The sequence below is a fragment of the Stegodyphus dumicola genome, chromosome 9, assembly GCF_044657685.1.
Source record: "Stegodyphus dumicola isolate Sdum_Otavi_A_Nest chromosome 9, ASM4465768v1".
NCBI classification, from domain to species: domain Eukaryota; kingdom Metazoa; phylum Arthropoda; class Arachnida; order Araneae; family Eresidae; genus Stegodyphus; species Stegodyphus dumicola.
Window position 1 is genome coordinate 160306723 of NC_140776.1, and position 15376 is coordinate 160322098.

Genomic DNA, 15376 nt, shown 5'->3' on the forward strand with positions numbered 1-15376 from the left:
GGTAGCGCATAAACAACAATAGAATAAATGCACTCTTTAAAATTCACTATATATGTTTACCATAGCGACACTCTGGCCCTAAGTTCACTTAACAGTACATTTCAATCATTTTTTAACTATATGTCTATGTCTTATCACTTAGTAAAAGGCAATCGACCATTAACGGCCTTTACCAATATATTATACTTGACTTTTAAATGCGTGAAGAATCGAGTAAGTTGTATCCAATAATATGGAAGTACTTGTGCACATGCTGTGCTAGAACTCAGAGATTACTAGCGACGGAGGGTCCTGTGCCGCTGTCTGTAGAATAAGTAAACTTTAAACAAATGAGGCGCCATCTATTAGTAGGGATGAAAAGCATTTTAGTTGACTGGAGCTCTGGTGGCGCCATCTCTTGCAGGATGTATTGTAAAGCATTTTTAAAATTTTATAAAAATTATTCTTCTGATAAGCAATAATTGCTAAGTAAAATGATGAAAAACACAATTGGGAGTACATTGAAACGTTTCACAAGAGTAAAAACTATTTACACACAAAGTCTACCTGCTTTGGCAGGAACAAAGTCCATAGCGCTTTGTAATTTGATAAGTAAATTTATAAGTAAAGAAATTGAAGTAAAATCTTGGCTAAATAACAAGAAAACGAAAATATAAACATTACCACCGACTATTATGGTAAAAAATGCGGGGCCTCTTGTGACATTGCTCAATTGTGAAATCATAATTTCCTAGTTTTTTGATGATATTCTTAGGATGACTGTCACATTTCATAAAAAAGTTATGAGAAGCTTTAAGAATTTCAGAATCCGTGGGTTTAATTTTTAAGTCATTGTGGAGATTGCTGTGTCGTACGAACCAAGGCGCATTTGTAATTATTGTTTTGAATTCTCTGTATTTTTTTCGCGGTGAGTTGTTGAAGTTGCAGCCCACACTGGGGAACCATACAGTAAAATCGGGCGGATAACTTGTAGATAAATAACTCTTTTTGTAGCGAGACTAAGTTTAGAATTTCTTCCTATGAGTGCATAGATACTGCCTATTGCTTAGTTGGCTTTCTTACAGATATTTTCGATATGGTTTTTGAAGGTTAGTTTTTGATCGAGATAAACGCCTAAATATTTAACACATTTTTCATTTGGGATGGAGATATTATTAATTGTGATATTGTTGAGATGTCTTCTGAAAGGGTTCTTTTGGAAATATATTATAGTGGGTTTGCTTTCATTGCTTTTAATTTTCCAAACGTTAAACCATGGGAAGATATAGGCTATTGGATTTCATTTTTTAACTCAGAAGGCACAAAATTTATATGATCTTAAGAATTATCTAATCGATGCCACATGTTCTATTCAAATACTACAATAAATCTAAAACGATGTATAAAAGAAATTAAGCAAAGAACAATAACACACACACACACACACACACACACACAAAAAAAAAAAAAAAAAAAAAAAAAAAAGGAACAGTTTTTCACAGACGATTTTAGTATTTCTCATTCAATTAATTCAGTTCTCACTTCGCGACAAGGTAAAAATACATAAAAATTCAAAATGTCTGTATTGAAAATTATGAAGTAAATCGTAAACATTTATTTGCTCGAAGAAATTCCAGAATGGATTAAGCATGATTTAATTCCCAATAATAAAAGAAGGCGTTATCTTTGTTATTGCGAAGTTTACTTTCTCTAGATTGGCAACAAATCTACTATTCTGTTGTTTCAAATGTAAACAAGCAATGGCCGACATGGCAAAAATTATTAGGCTTAGCGGCACTTAAACAACTTTTAAATTTGTGATAATTCTAAAAATATTGCATACAGATTTACTAAAGGCATAAAAACCTTAACCGAAAGATAAGAACAGCATAATTCAATCATTTGTAAATAAAAAAATGCACAATTTACAAACGCATAAGAATAAAGAAACTGAGATCACTGAGCTGAGTAACAGAGTGGATATTTATATACATATATTTATATACTTTTGGTGCGGCCGACTGCAACCAAAATACGAGGTGTACATCTACATGTTATAGCAGTCGTATGTACAAAATTTCAAGGTTCTGAGGCTACTCGTTTTTGAGTTATGCGAGATACATATGTACGCAAGTATGCCACGAAAAATTCTCTTCATAATTCATTTTAAATTAGTTTTACAATTTTTTTTGGGGGGAAAGAGTCCTTCATTCTGTCCTTATGAACAGATGTCAAGCAAAAACATCGTTAAATTGCATTCGATAGCGGTGAAAATAGATATTTGCGTTGAAACATGATGCCTGAAGCTTTTCGCGATTACAATACTTCCTTTTTACTTCGTACAAGGAAGTAAAAACATAAAACAAGCCCCCCCCCAAAAATCTGAAAGATGTCAGATTTTAAGTTACGTCCAAAGGGGCGTTGTTTTTAACGTTTTGTGTGTTACCTTCATTTATTAAATATAATGTTCTTTGCACTTAAACCATGAAATTCAGTTCAGTAGCAATGTCGCGAAATAATTTTAAAATGAGCCTATCTTTAGAATTTCCGATACACAGTTCCGTGCCAGCTGGAGATAAAAAGGATTTTTTTAACCCGCCGTAGATGATTGTTGCCATTTCTCGCTTTTAAATACCTGAGTTTGTTACTCAAAAATTCGTTAAGTTTTACAAAATATGATGGTTTGGTTTCGTTTATTAGATTACGCAAAGCACTCGAGGGCTATCTGCCTTAAGGGAGGGATGCCCTCGTGGAGGTCTTTTTAAGGAAAACAGGCTCGTATACGCGTTACACATGGGGAAAACCACTACAAGATATGAAATCGATCATAAAACGAATTCCAAATTGGGTCTTCCACATGCTCATATTCGTAGAGGATTACGTCGTTCAATATTCGATGGCTCTATGTACCGTTGTTTTATCACAATGCGAGAAATGTACGCATATTTATGCAGATTTTTCATTATTTAATTTCTTCAAATATAATGCAGGACTCTAACATTTGGCGGCAACAGTTTGAAAAGTGAAACGGACATTTATAGTGATTCAACGCTGAATCGCAAAACGAAAACAATAGTCCTTCAGGGACAAAGCCGCTTTGAACTAATTAAGAACTTATGTAGTGTATTGAAACAGAAAGCAATAATCGAGACTATTAGAAATAAACAATGCATTTTACAAAGGATAAAATTTTATTACTTGGGAATGTTGAATGTATCAAAAGATTTAGTACAATCAAAGATTCATGACTATCTTTCAGTTTCCTTTTTCTTATGCCTTGTCCATTTCGGGCTAGCGCAAAACGAATCATAATGGGGAATGAAAGCATCAGTGGGCGCACATATAAAGAATATTGCTTTAACCGACATATACTCCCATCTTGATTAAGGACATCTGTTGCTGAGAGGGGTGCCAGTACACGCTAGGAGCAGTGTGCTCCAAACTGAATAATGTTTGCAGGAATAACTGAATAAACTGAAAGCCGTCTTTGTAGAAGAGAACAAAATGCCGCTCACATTATACGTGAGTGTTCAGTTGTTAAGCTGGAAAAGGCAAGATGAGAATAGTGCATGTACTACACTTTTAGATTAAATGCAGATATTTTTCTTAGAACTCCCGATAATTTCGCAAATGAACGGCCGGTGCAACTAAATATGTATAATGATATATTGCTTTTGTAAATACACCAATATAAATCACATCGAATTAATTGAGATACATAGCAAGTAATTAATACAGGTACAGGCTGAAGCAAGGCCGGCACATGTACATCTATGCAGGCATACCAGGTATTGCCTGGCGTTGCTAACTGCTAAGCTTCTATCCCTGATGGGATTCCGAGGGTGAACCTTTCTTTACCATCAACCTCTCGAGAGAATTTCTGCTCGCCGTTATTTTAAGTACCCTGCGACACGCAGACACTATACGCTTAGAAACATTCTCTGATATTCTAACCCGGGCCCTTCGGTACTGCCTCCCGTTACCTATACCTATACCTAAATCCTAAATCCTAAGTCAGCGATTCTAACTACTATTCCGTTTGAGAGACAAGTAATTAATACACATGAACAAACGTTTTTTTGGTTACAGCCGAAAACATCGAGGCAAAAACATCGCGGACGAAAACGTCGTGGAGAAAACAATGCAAGGCGAAAACGTCGTGATACAAAACATCGTGAGAGAAAATAAAGCAAAGAGAAAACATCGCAGTTCTAAAACATCGTGGTACAAAATATCGTCTTCGAAAATAACGCGGTTAAAAAACTTCGCATTTTAAAAACATCGGCGTCAAAAATATCGTGTTACAAAATAAAGTACCTACAAATAATCGCATGACGATAACATCGCAGACATGATTTTTTAAGGCTTTAATAATTGCAATAGGATGTTCGCATAATGATTTGTATGCGCAAGATGGAAAAAAGGATAATTTTCACATTTATATTTTTATTAATTAATACATTAAAAAAAGGAAAACAACAAATTTAAGCAAAACAAGAAATAATTTTTATTATAAGAGTATCAGATTAACAAAAGTGAAAAAAATTATCTCATAATTAACTCTTAGCAATTTTTTACTTATCTTTTTTTTTTCCCCTATTCTTTTTTAGATAATACTTTTCATGAAAAATTACCAATAAAACTTATAAGAATATTTTATTAATAACCTTTGTTAGTTAACTATGTCAGTTTGAAATTCTATTAACTGCTATAAATTGCATTAATTTTCTATATTTTAAGTTTCCATTTTACATTTTCAGCAAATATTTATTAGTTAATAAAAAAATATGAAAGTAAAAATTGTCCTTCTTGACATCTTGCGCTCACAAACCATTATGCGAGTTTTTACAATTATTAAACAATTATTAAATTTTACAGTTATAATAGCCTGAAAAACGCATGTCTGCGATGTTATTATCATGCGATGATTTGTAAATACTTTATTTTTTACCACGATATTTTTGTCGACGATGTTTTTAAATTGCGAAATTTTTTAACCGCTTTATTTTCGGCGACGACGCTTTGTGCCACGACGTTTTAGAAACTGCAACGTTTTCTCTTTGCTTTATTTTCTCCCACGATGTTTTGTACCACAACGTTTTCGCCTTGCGTTGTTTTCTCCGCGATGTTTTCGGCGGACGCGTTTCTGCTCAGGTGCATTAATTTTTTTTGTTATAATTTTTTTGTAGTTATATATCTATATAATGTGATACGATAATGTATTATATGAAAGGAGAGATGGTTAGCACTTCCCTTGACAAAGACAGAATAGCCTCTGGGCCTGCACACATATACACCAAATAAATATTTTAATAAAAATTACGCACTTCTATATAGAACGACTCTATGATGAATATCAAGACTTGAACATGCTTTTAAAGACTTTGTAATTGCATGTGAAGGTGATGATTATGTATTACACTCTGTATTGATTATTTATGTGGCAGCCGTTTAGCCTGCAAAGATGTTTCTGTAACATACATATACTGACTTCTGTAAAATATTTTTGATTTAGTATTCAATAAATGCCGCTGATCTGATGGGCTCGGTCTGGTAGTGGCGGAGTTGGACGGTAGATGGTTTCTACAGATCAGGCATATTTCGATTGATTTTATCTTAGGACGGAAGCCTGGTATGTAGTGAAAATAAAATAATATAAATAAAATAATTTTGTGGTGCACATAGCATCGGAAACCTCTTGCAATATTATAGACTCACAATAATCAACAATATACAAATAAATGAAAAAAAAATCACAAACAAAATTTCGAGACATCTGTTATGGGTTTTTGATTGGTAAACTACTAATTTATATAAGTACATGAAAGTTCCTAATCTAAAAAAATCTCTTAATGGGGATACATATTTTTACTTCCTTGTACGAATTAAAAAGGAAGTATTGTGATCGCGAAAACTTTCAGGTAGCATATTACAACGAAAATATCCATTTTGACCGCTATCGAATGTAATTTAACGATGTTTTTGCGTGATATCTGTAAGGACAGAATAAAAGACTCGTTTCCTTCAAAAAACTTATAAAACTGCTCTAAAATAAATTCTGAAGAGACGTACGTACGTATCTCGCATAACTCAAAAACGAGTAGCCTCAGAACGTTGAAATTTTGTATATAGGACTGCTATAACATTTAGATGTGCACCTCGTATTTTGATTGCAATGGGCCGGACCAAACGTATATAGATATATTTATACATAGTGTTACGAATTTGGTATTTAAAAAGCTAATATTAGTTCAATTATAAATTAATTGGTTTTATTTCTCGCGCAGTGCAGCGCGTGACGAATATTAAAAGAAAGCTAAGCCGGAAAAATTAAAAATACAAGAGCGCGTGCGTTAAATAAATAAATATCTCTTTTTGATTTCGAGAAAGTACTGGAAAATTGTAGCGCGTGATTTTAAAATCTTATAAAAGGAGGAAAACATCTCAGTTTGTAGTAGTTGCTTAGTTTGTTGTTGTTTAGAAAACTGCCGTTGTTGATTATAGCGAATTCGCGGATTAGCGTTCTTTAGCTGTTTTGAATTACGTTCTATTGTACATTTAAGTAGTTAAAAGATAACTACTGTGAGATATTGTGATACTGCATGATAATTTGAGAAATTTTAAGCATTTCTGTTGTGATAATAATAAATTTTTGTTCATTTTTCATCGGACTTGTGCATTCATTTCATAACGAACCCGTACGCACACAACAATATATACACTCTGTTACCCGGCTCAGTGATCTCAGTTTCTTTACTCTTATATGTTTGTAAATTGTACAATTTTTGCTTTAAAAATGATTGAATTATGTTGTTTTTATCTTCCGGTTAAGATTTTTATGCCTTTAGAAAATCTGTGTGCAATAGTTTTAGAATTATCAACAATTTTAAAGTTGTTTAAGTGTCGCTAAGGCTTTTGTTTATGGCTGCCCTTGATTGTTTACATTTGGAACAGCAGACCAGTGGATTTGTTGCCAATCTAGAGAAACTTAGCTTCGTAACAACAAAGATAACGCCTTCATTTATTATTGCGAATTAAATCATGCTTAATCCTTTCTGGAATTTTTTCGAGGAAATAAATGTTTAAGATTTACTTCGCAATTTTTAATATAGATATTTTGAGTTTTTATGTATTTTTGCCTTCTCGCGAAGTGAGAACTGAATTAATTGAATGAGAAATACTCAATCGTATGTGAAAAACTGTTTTTTTTTTGTTTTGTTTGCTTAATTTCTTTTATACATCATTCTAGCTTTATTATAGTATTTGAATAGAACATGTGGCAACGATTAGATAATTCTGTTCTTTAAATGATGTAAAGTTTGTGCATTATGAGTTATAATATGAAAGAAATATAATACTGTTAAATGAATCTAGCGTCAAAGTGTTGCTATGGTAAACAAATACTAGAGTGAATTTTAAAGAATGCATTTATTCTATTGTGGTTTATGCGCTGTCGGCGAAGTAGATTTAGTTCAATCCAATAAGTTTAAATGAAATGCAAGAAAAAATGCATATAATTTAATATTCCGTACAAGGAAGTCATGTGGTGTACACATCGGATTTTTTATGCATTGTATTAGCATGGCATTGGAAATGTTTGAATACCTTGTAAAATGCCATTAAAAATACTATGAATTCTTTGATGACGGTGTACAATTTAGTGTGGCTGAAAGAAGCACCTTAATCCATCATTCGAGTGAAACAAAATAATCTAGAACAGGAACCTCATATATTATTTTTTTTAAGAAGCTAGTTTTGACCAACTCGTGTAAACAGATACCCATCAATTTAAAAAAAAGAAAATTGCTTGTTAGAGCTACAAAATCCACTGCTCGAGTAACTCTCAAATAATTATTTGTTGAAACTTATAAACTTAATAGTAACGTGGATGGGAGAAGTGGAGGGCATACAGATCCTGTTCTTTGCTCTCATTAAAAGGCATGTTTCTAAATTGGGGCCAAAAATGATGAATAAATTGCATCTAAGAAGCAATTATTGCAAACCATTGTACAGAGATTTTTACATGCATTTATTTTATTCGTATGCATATAAAAAATAAAAAAACAGGTTTTTAATAATCTGTTGGAGTATTTGATCATCAAATAATAGCATCGAAAAAATTCTCAAGAATAATATCCCAAATATAATGTTGCAACCCACTGTTTCATTTAAAATTTTGGAATGGACCAATCTTTAAGAGCCTTACGTTGCCATGAAGAGGGAGAGAAAGCTTTCAAATGAAAATTATTTTAAATAATTATAAAATTTCCTTTAACTTTCCTATTGTTATGGGTTTGGCTCTAAAATTTCTAAGCTCCTCAAAATATCATAAATAAGTTGTATTTATTTGAAGCCTTTGTAACTTGACTTTTTTTCTTCCAATATACATCCAACCCGAAATCAGATATATCAACAGCTGGTAGAAATATTCGCGTGTAAAGAACTTACATAAAGAGAAACATTACATAAAGAGAAATTTCTTCTGTATCGAATTTTACTTCTATAACTTTTGGATGGTTCATGCAGGCGCACCGGCGGCGGCAGCAGTAAAACTGTTGAACAATGGTAGTTCAAATTCTTGACAGTTTTCGTAATTTTAATCATGTGCAATGTAAATAGAGCCATATTGTTGCCACTAAATATTAGAGCCTTGCATTATATTCAAAGCAAATAAATGATAAAGAAACTGCATGAATGCATGTATGTTTCTCGTATTGTAAAAAAACAATGGTACCTGGACACACCAAATTTTGAATAACGTAGTCCTCCACTCGAATATGGGCATCTGAAAGCCCGAATTTGAATCTGAAATTTGATTTATTATCGATTTCACAATTTGTAACACTTTGAATTTTTAATTAACAAACTCAAAGATTTCAAAGCGAGCAATGGCAGCACTGGGAAAAAAAAAAAAAAAAAAAAAAAAAAAAAAAAACCTTTTTATTTCCGCACGCAAAACTGTGTATCGGAAATTCTAAAGATATGCTCTTTTTAAATTATGTGATATTGCTGTTGAAATCAATTTTATGGTTTAAGTGCGAAGAACGAATAACATGATATTTAATAAATAAAGGTAGCACACAAAACGTTAAAAAACGCCCCATTGGACGTAATTTAAAATCTGAAACGTTTCAGATTTTTTCATTGCTAGTTTTATTTAGTTATTAGATTTTAGTATTAATTAATACACATTCAGCAATTTTATTTACTTAATCCTATAAAGAGGCCACAAACAGCACTCAGTAAATTAACGTTTTAAGAAGATGAAAGTGATAAAATTGAAAGAAAGAAATTTCAATTTATTGCCAACTCAATTAATGCCAATTTAATTGTAGTTAGCAAATTTAATAAAGAATTTTACGAGTGAAATCGTTTTAATCAAAAAAGGTAACAACAGTTCTTTAATTGTTTTCTACATGAGCAGTTTATTCCATCTTTTGAATTGAATGAAAGAAAATTAAGAGAAAGTAAGTTAACAACTACGCAAAAAATCACCCTACTGTAAAGAAAAGTATTTTATTAAATGCATTTCTAATTGTTATTCAAGTTAGAGATTACTGAGATAGATTTTTAAGTTTACATACACTCTCTTGTCTTCAGTAGCGGTAAATTACTATATGTTAAGGATTATTAAAATCTCTTCGCGCCTGTCTGTTTGTTTGCTTGTAGCATCATCTCCTCTGGAACGGCGGGGAGTTGAATTTCAAATGACGTCCCCCTCCCCGGGTTCCAATAATTCGTGGGAAGTCATTTTGACTAAACTCATCTTCATACGACTTTAATCAGCCGAATTAAAAACTCTGAAAACGCTAATTTTTCCCTAAAAATCTGCTTTATTTTGAAAAGTGTTGCTGCTGCTCGCTTTCAAATCGTTGAGTTTGTTAATAAAAAATTTGGAAGTGTAATAAAATATAAAATAAAAATAACATTGATAAACATTAAATATATTATTATTATATAAAATCATGTTCTGACGTTGTTGGAAAATGTTTTGTTGACGTCTCCCATTTTGAATAAATAGCTGCTGTTGGCAACGTTGTTGTTTCAGATTAAGATAATCGACACGGTAGGTTTTTGCGACGTTATTTCTTTTATTGATACTGGAAATAGTTGCTCTGTAACCTTACAGTTAAGTCATGACGTCATACGTATACGTATTTATCTGAAGTATCCAAAGTTTTGTTTCATGGTTTGGCAACAAAAAAAAATATTTACAAATTGGTTATTGCTTGAAAAGAATGACCTGACTTCATTGATGCTGAAATGTTCTTACGCAGTTTCTTTTCAAGCATCTAGCGAGACAGGATTCGAACCTTGGACCGAACTACAAGTGTTCAGTGTCTTTACCGCTCGGCCTCTGGAAATTTTAAGAAAGTCAATCTAAGTACGTAATTAAACTTCTTAAATTATAAACTAATTATCGTTCCATCTTTAACTTAGATTCCAAGAATACTGAGAGAATGCAATTATAGTAAAAGCAACCAAAAGTTAATTTGTACTCTGTGTTGGTATCTTACAAAAAAGCGTTAACAAACCTTAAAACGTTTTACGGGTGAGCCTACTACCATACTTTGAAGATTTAGAAAGCAAACAAGATATTATAGATTGTAGAGTCATTAGGTATTTTTTGGAAGCAGGAGAAGTGAAAAATGAGCAATGCCTTCGCCGGAAATCGTACCATGGACCACTGGAAATACGCGCCCAGCGTGCAGACAACCACACTACGAAGACATGCTAAGAAGGCGGGAGAAATACCATATAAGAATAATAACACAATTGAAAATCAAGCTAATGTAATATTAGCAAAGCGAAACTCTCTTACAGACGTCATGCTGCTGCCATTCGGCAAATAAAGTAGAAGAATTACAGAGCTAATGGCTGAAATTCTCAGTCCTCTCCCTCTTAACATACATTTTTGCTTGCTATTTGAACTCATTTAGTTCGTATTTCTGGTTGAGATGAGAGAAAAGTAGAAGCATAGGAAAGATATTCAACATAAGAAATAACATGTTAATTAAAATAAATCTTGCCTACAAAAAAAAAAAAAAAAAAAAAAAAATTAAGTAACAGGAAATAGTATCGAATCTTTGTAAAAAAATGAGATCTCAATCAAGTGTTAAAAAAATTCTCTTAAGAGGGAGAAACATGTAACATTTATGTTTAAATAACGTAACTAGAAAAAATGGGAATAAATGGGGCAGAAAAGATATGGAATATGACCGAAAGAAAAAAAAAATCGCAAAAAGAGTAAAAATAGATGATAAAGACATTAGGAAAAAATATAGAGCCAAGGGAACAATAAGAAATCATACACTATATTTTGAAGCAATAGAAATAAAGAACAATAACTCAGATAAGAAGTTAAACCACATATAACCTGCAATTTGATGAACTGTATTAAAAGAAAACACCACATAAAGAGAAAATTTCAAGGGGAAAGGAAAGAATGAAATGTGCTTCCATTTCTTTTAAAAACGTTAACAGAAGAGATGAACGTACTTTTACTGAAAGGAAGAAAAATAAATAACAGTATTTTAAATCAGCTTTTCTCAAAAGTTCTGTCCTAAATACTCAAAATGCTTTTCCGATCACAGGGAATCAGTGCAAAGCATAAATGTATTTGCAGCCAATGGTATAGCTAAATTGTGCGTATAAGAAGTCAACAATCTTTGGCAGTATTATTTTAAGTATAAGATTTTTTTTTTCAGAGGATCTAGTTAAGTTGGGCAGCATAACATCCAATGTGAAATGAAAAATCCAAAGAAAGGTGGCAACAGTTTGAAAAGTGAAACGGATATTTATAGTGAACACCAACGCAAAACGAAAACAGTAGTCCTTCAGGGACAAAGCCCTTTTGGATTAAAAAAAAAAGTGCAAGTCAGCAGACACAACGACGTGATGCAGATCCTAAAATTCTTACCCATTTTAAAGAGTGAATTGGGAAGAGGTAAAAGACCCAATGGTGCTACTTTGGTAGACGGTTGCACGGATTTTTGGCGATTTACGTTGGCGAAATAGTTGGCGCGGTTTTTACAGTCGTCAGCCATCTTGAAAAATGCTGGTTTTACGTATTTTACGCATATAGTAAAGTATACGAAACTTTAAAAAAAATAAATATCTTTAAAAATAATGGATTAATATTTTGTTGAAAACGTTTTTTAAGATGGCTGGCAAATGTAAATAAATACATTTACTAAGACTATAAAATGCTAAAGTAAGGTTAAATTATTGCTTTCATATAATAGAATAAAAACACCGCTATAAAAACATTGCGCAACATTTAATTGGATTAAAATATTACTTAAATTGAATATCGAATTAAAAACATCATACCGACTTTTAAAAGAATTAAAATATTACTTAAATGCTAATTTTATATTTTTAATTTAATATTAAAACATTTATTAAGTAAAATATTACTTAATAAATGTTTTAATGTTAAATAATTAAATCCTATAAAATAAGTTTTATAGGATTTAATTATTTAACATTAAAACATATGCGGCAATAAATATCTCAGGAATTTTTTAAAACATTGTATTAATTTTTTAATAAAAATTGAAGTATACAACAATTATGAAGTAAAAGAAAATTGTACTCACATTTTTTAACCTGTCGTATATTGATACCACAAAAAAAAAAAAAAAAAAAAAAAAAAGGGGGGGTCCGCTAACGATCTTCATCTGTGTGATCCACATCTCTCACACTTCATTGAAGAAGCAATTAGCCAGGTTTTCTCCAAAAATTTAAAATAAATTTCCTCTGACGCTATTAACAATTTATAAATAAATCTTTGATTAGGAAAGCAAGGTTGGACAAAATAAGGTCTCAAACGGCATTTTTTTTATTCCGATACCAATAATCTTGGTAATTACCAATAACAGCATTCATATTCGAAACGGACACATCCATTCGCTTTGAAATCTGAGGAATTCGAAGAGAGGAATAATAAAATTTTAAAATGGCGCGGTAAGGCACAAATATTCGTAACCAATGAGGGAGCTGATTACATCACGCATAGAATTAAAATTATTTAAATAATTATTCATAATAAAATCATATTTTAAAAAATATGCAAAATTAAATAGTATTTTAATATTTAACAGCTATAAATAATGTTTAAAACGTTAGATTAAATTTATAGATATTAAAACCAATTACTTTTAAAATAATGTGACGTAATTCATTACATCATTCACACCATAAAATTCCATAAAATATCATAAACAATAAAATTTTTATTTCAAATAAAAATGCAAAATTAAATTCATTTTTATTATTTTGAAATCATAAATAATATTTAAAACACGAAATTTATGCATAATAAAACGCATTATTTTTTAAATAAAATGACAACAAAGTATCGGTTACCATTAAACAACTTGTCTAGCAATGGGTTTACCATAAGTCGTATTGCTCGCCAAAAAAATATCGCCCCAAAATGGCCAAAATCCGTGCAACCGTCTACCAAAGTAGCACCGACCCAATTAACCAGGTTCTGATTAATTATCGTCTACCATGCTTTAATTCGTGCGCCATTGTAGTGATCATAAAACACATGGGATCAGAAAATGTGAAAAATCAATTGTGTTCTCAATGAGATTCGAACCACGGCTAGTCATACTGCTAGCTAGTCATACTGACCACTGTCTACCGACAGCACGCACGAAGGGAATGCGATAGCATTCTACAAAGTCAATTCATTTAATGCAGAATGACACTGATATGGTAGCCATCGAAAAGCCACGCCTTAAAAGCCATATGAATAAAGTCTGTTTTTGGCTGTTAATATTCATTGCAAAAGGATAATTTCCAGAGTGAAATTATAACTTATTGATTGTTTTTCCTTCGTGCATAAATTCTCTGTATCTCTGTGCCATAACATTCTAAAAGGACATGAAAGTCGAATTTTTCCAAGGGAATGGAATTTAGAAACGGAAATTGTCTAGAAAATATATCTACAAAGATAAGCAAAAGAAGCAAATTGCATCCTGTTATACAATATAAGAAGTAAACTTCTGCAATAGCTTAAGTTATTGAAATGTTTTTATTTTACTCCGGGGCACTGTAAACAAAACATAAAGGACACTCTTTGATAGCAATGGATATTTCTGGTGCTGTAACTTTATGGCTTTTAAGAGAAAAGCGCTGTGAATGATGAAATAAATAAAATACATGACACTTTTTCACGAATTGCTTCACGTCGAAGATTTTTTCTTTACAGTGATTTTATGAAAAATCTATTGCAATCATAGTTTAAATTATGTAAAACAATAGCTATAAATTTATGCTCTTATAGCTTAGTTTAACTACGGCAATTATAATAAAAGATTTATATTACGAACAAAGTAAAATATACATGTGTTTTAACTTTTATTTGATTTAACATAACATAAAATTCTTAACCTTTTCTTGAAACAGTGAAATTTAAAAAGTATTTAATTTCGTTAGCATTATAAATTCCCCAAGGAAGATTTATTTCCGCCAGTTGATGTTAATTAAGTTGAAATTTCTTATCGGGGTATCCTATGAATACCATAAATCTTAATTCCCATTATAGTTCTTGGTACCATTAAATGGAGAGGAAAATTGCTTAGAAATATTACAATTTTCGCATTAAAATCGATGGGCTGAAAGAAATTCTATCATAAAAATCTCGAAACAAAAAGGCGTGAAATAATTTTACCTAACACATCGTCTCAAACTATTTGTTCGAATTTTAACAGATGAATATTACAGACAACTTCTCTTAGCTCAAATATGTATTTCCCTAAAAAGGATATTAATTATATAGCTTTGAGGAATATTGTTTGTTAATAATACAGTTATAGGTTTAATTCTAAATTTTTGCAGCAGAACCCTGTTGAGAGGTTTACAAGGTGAAGGAAGTTAGTAAAATGAAAAGCTTACTAAAAGCTATAGTTATTAATGTTACTTTTAAGGAGTTATAGTATTCCTTTGTACATGCTACTACGATATAAATAATTAACATTTTTAACTACCAAGAGAAAGATTCCTGCTTTGGATTCCGACCAAAGGAATCGTTTCGTATTTCCTGTTTCAAAAAATGAAACAGTCTGTGCTCTAAATCTGCATTAGTATTAAAACACGGGAAACGGTGATTATCCTCAATTGGATCTGGACGGCTGGGTCTCTTTTGTCTTCCCACTCGCGCTTTAAATGGACAGATTGTAAGAAATCATAACATATACCTATGCGTTCTTTCGTAGACTAAGTGGTAAGCATGTCGATCCGGGAAACAGGAGATTTTCGATTCGAATACCAGAGAAGACACAGTTGAGTTTTTACATTCCTTACACTGGAAGATCTAAGAGTCCTTAGGGAAGATCTTAAAATAGTTTTAGTTAACTGTTTTGAAAAAAGCATTTTATATATT

At 31.6% G+C, this 15376-nt stretch overlaps 1 protein-coding gene and 1 pseudogene across 2 annotated transcripts in view; one reads left to right on the plus strand and one right to left on the minus strand.

The window, feature by feature from the left end:
- LOC118184595 (uncharacterized) overlaps positions 1-15376 on the minus strand; it is a 366479-nt gene that overhangs the window by 40650 nt on the left and 310453 nt on the right. The window lies entirely within an intron of this gene.
- LOC118184596 (U6atac minor spliceosomal RNA) lies at positions 5199-5291 on the plus strand (annotated as a pseudogene).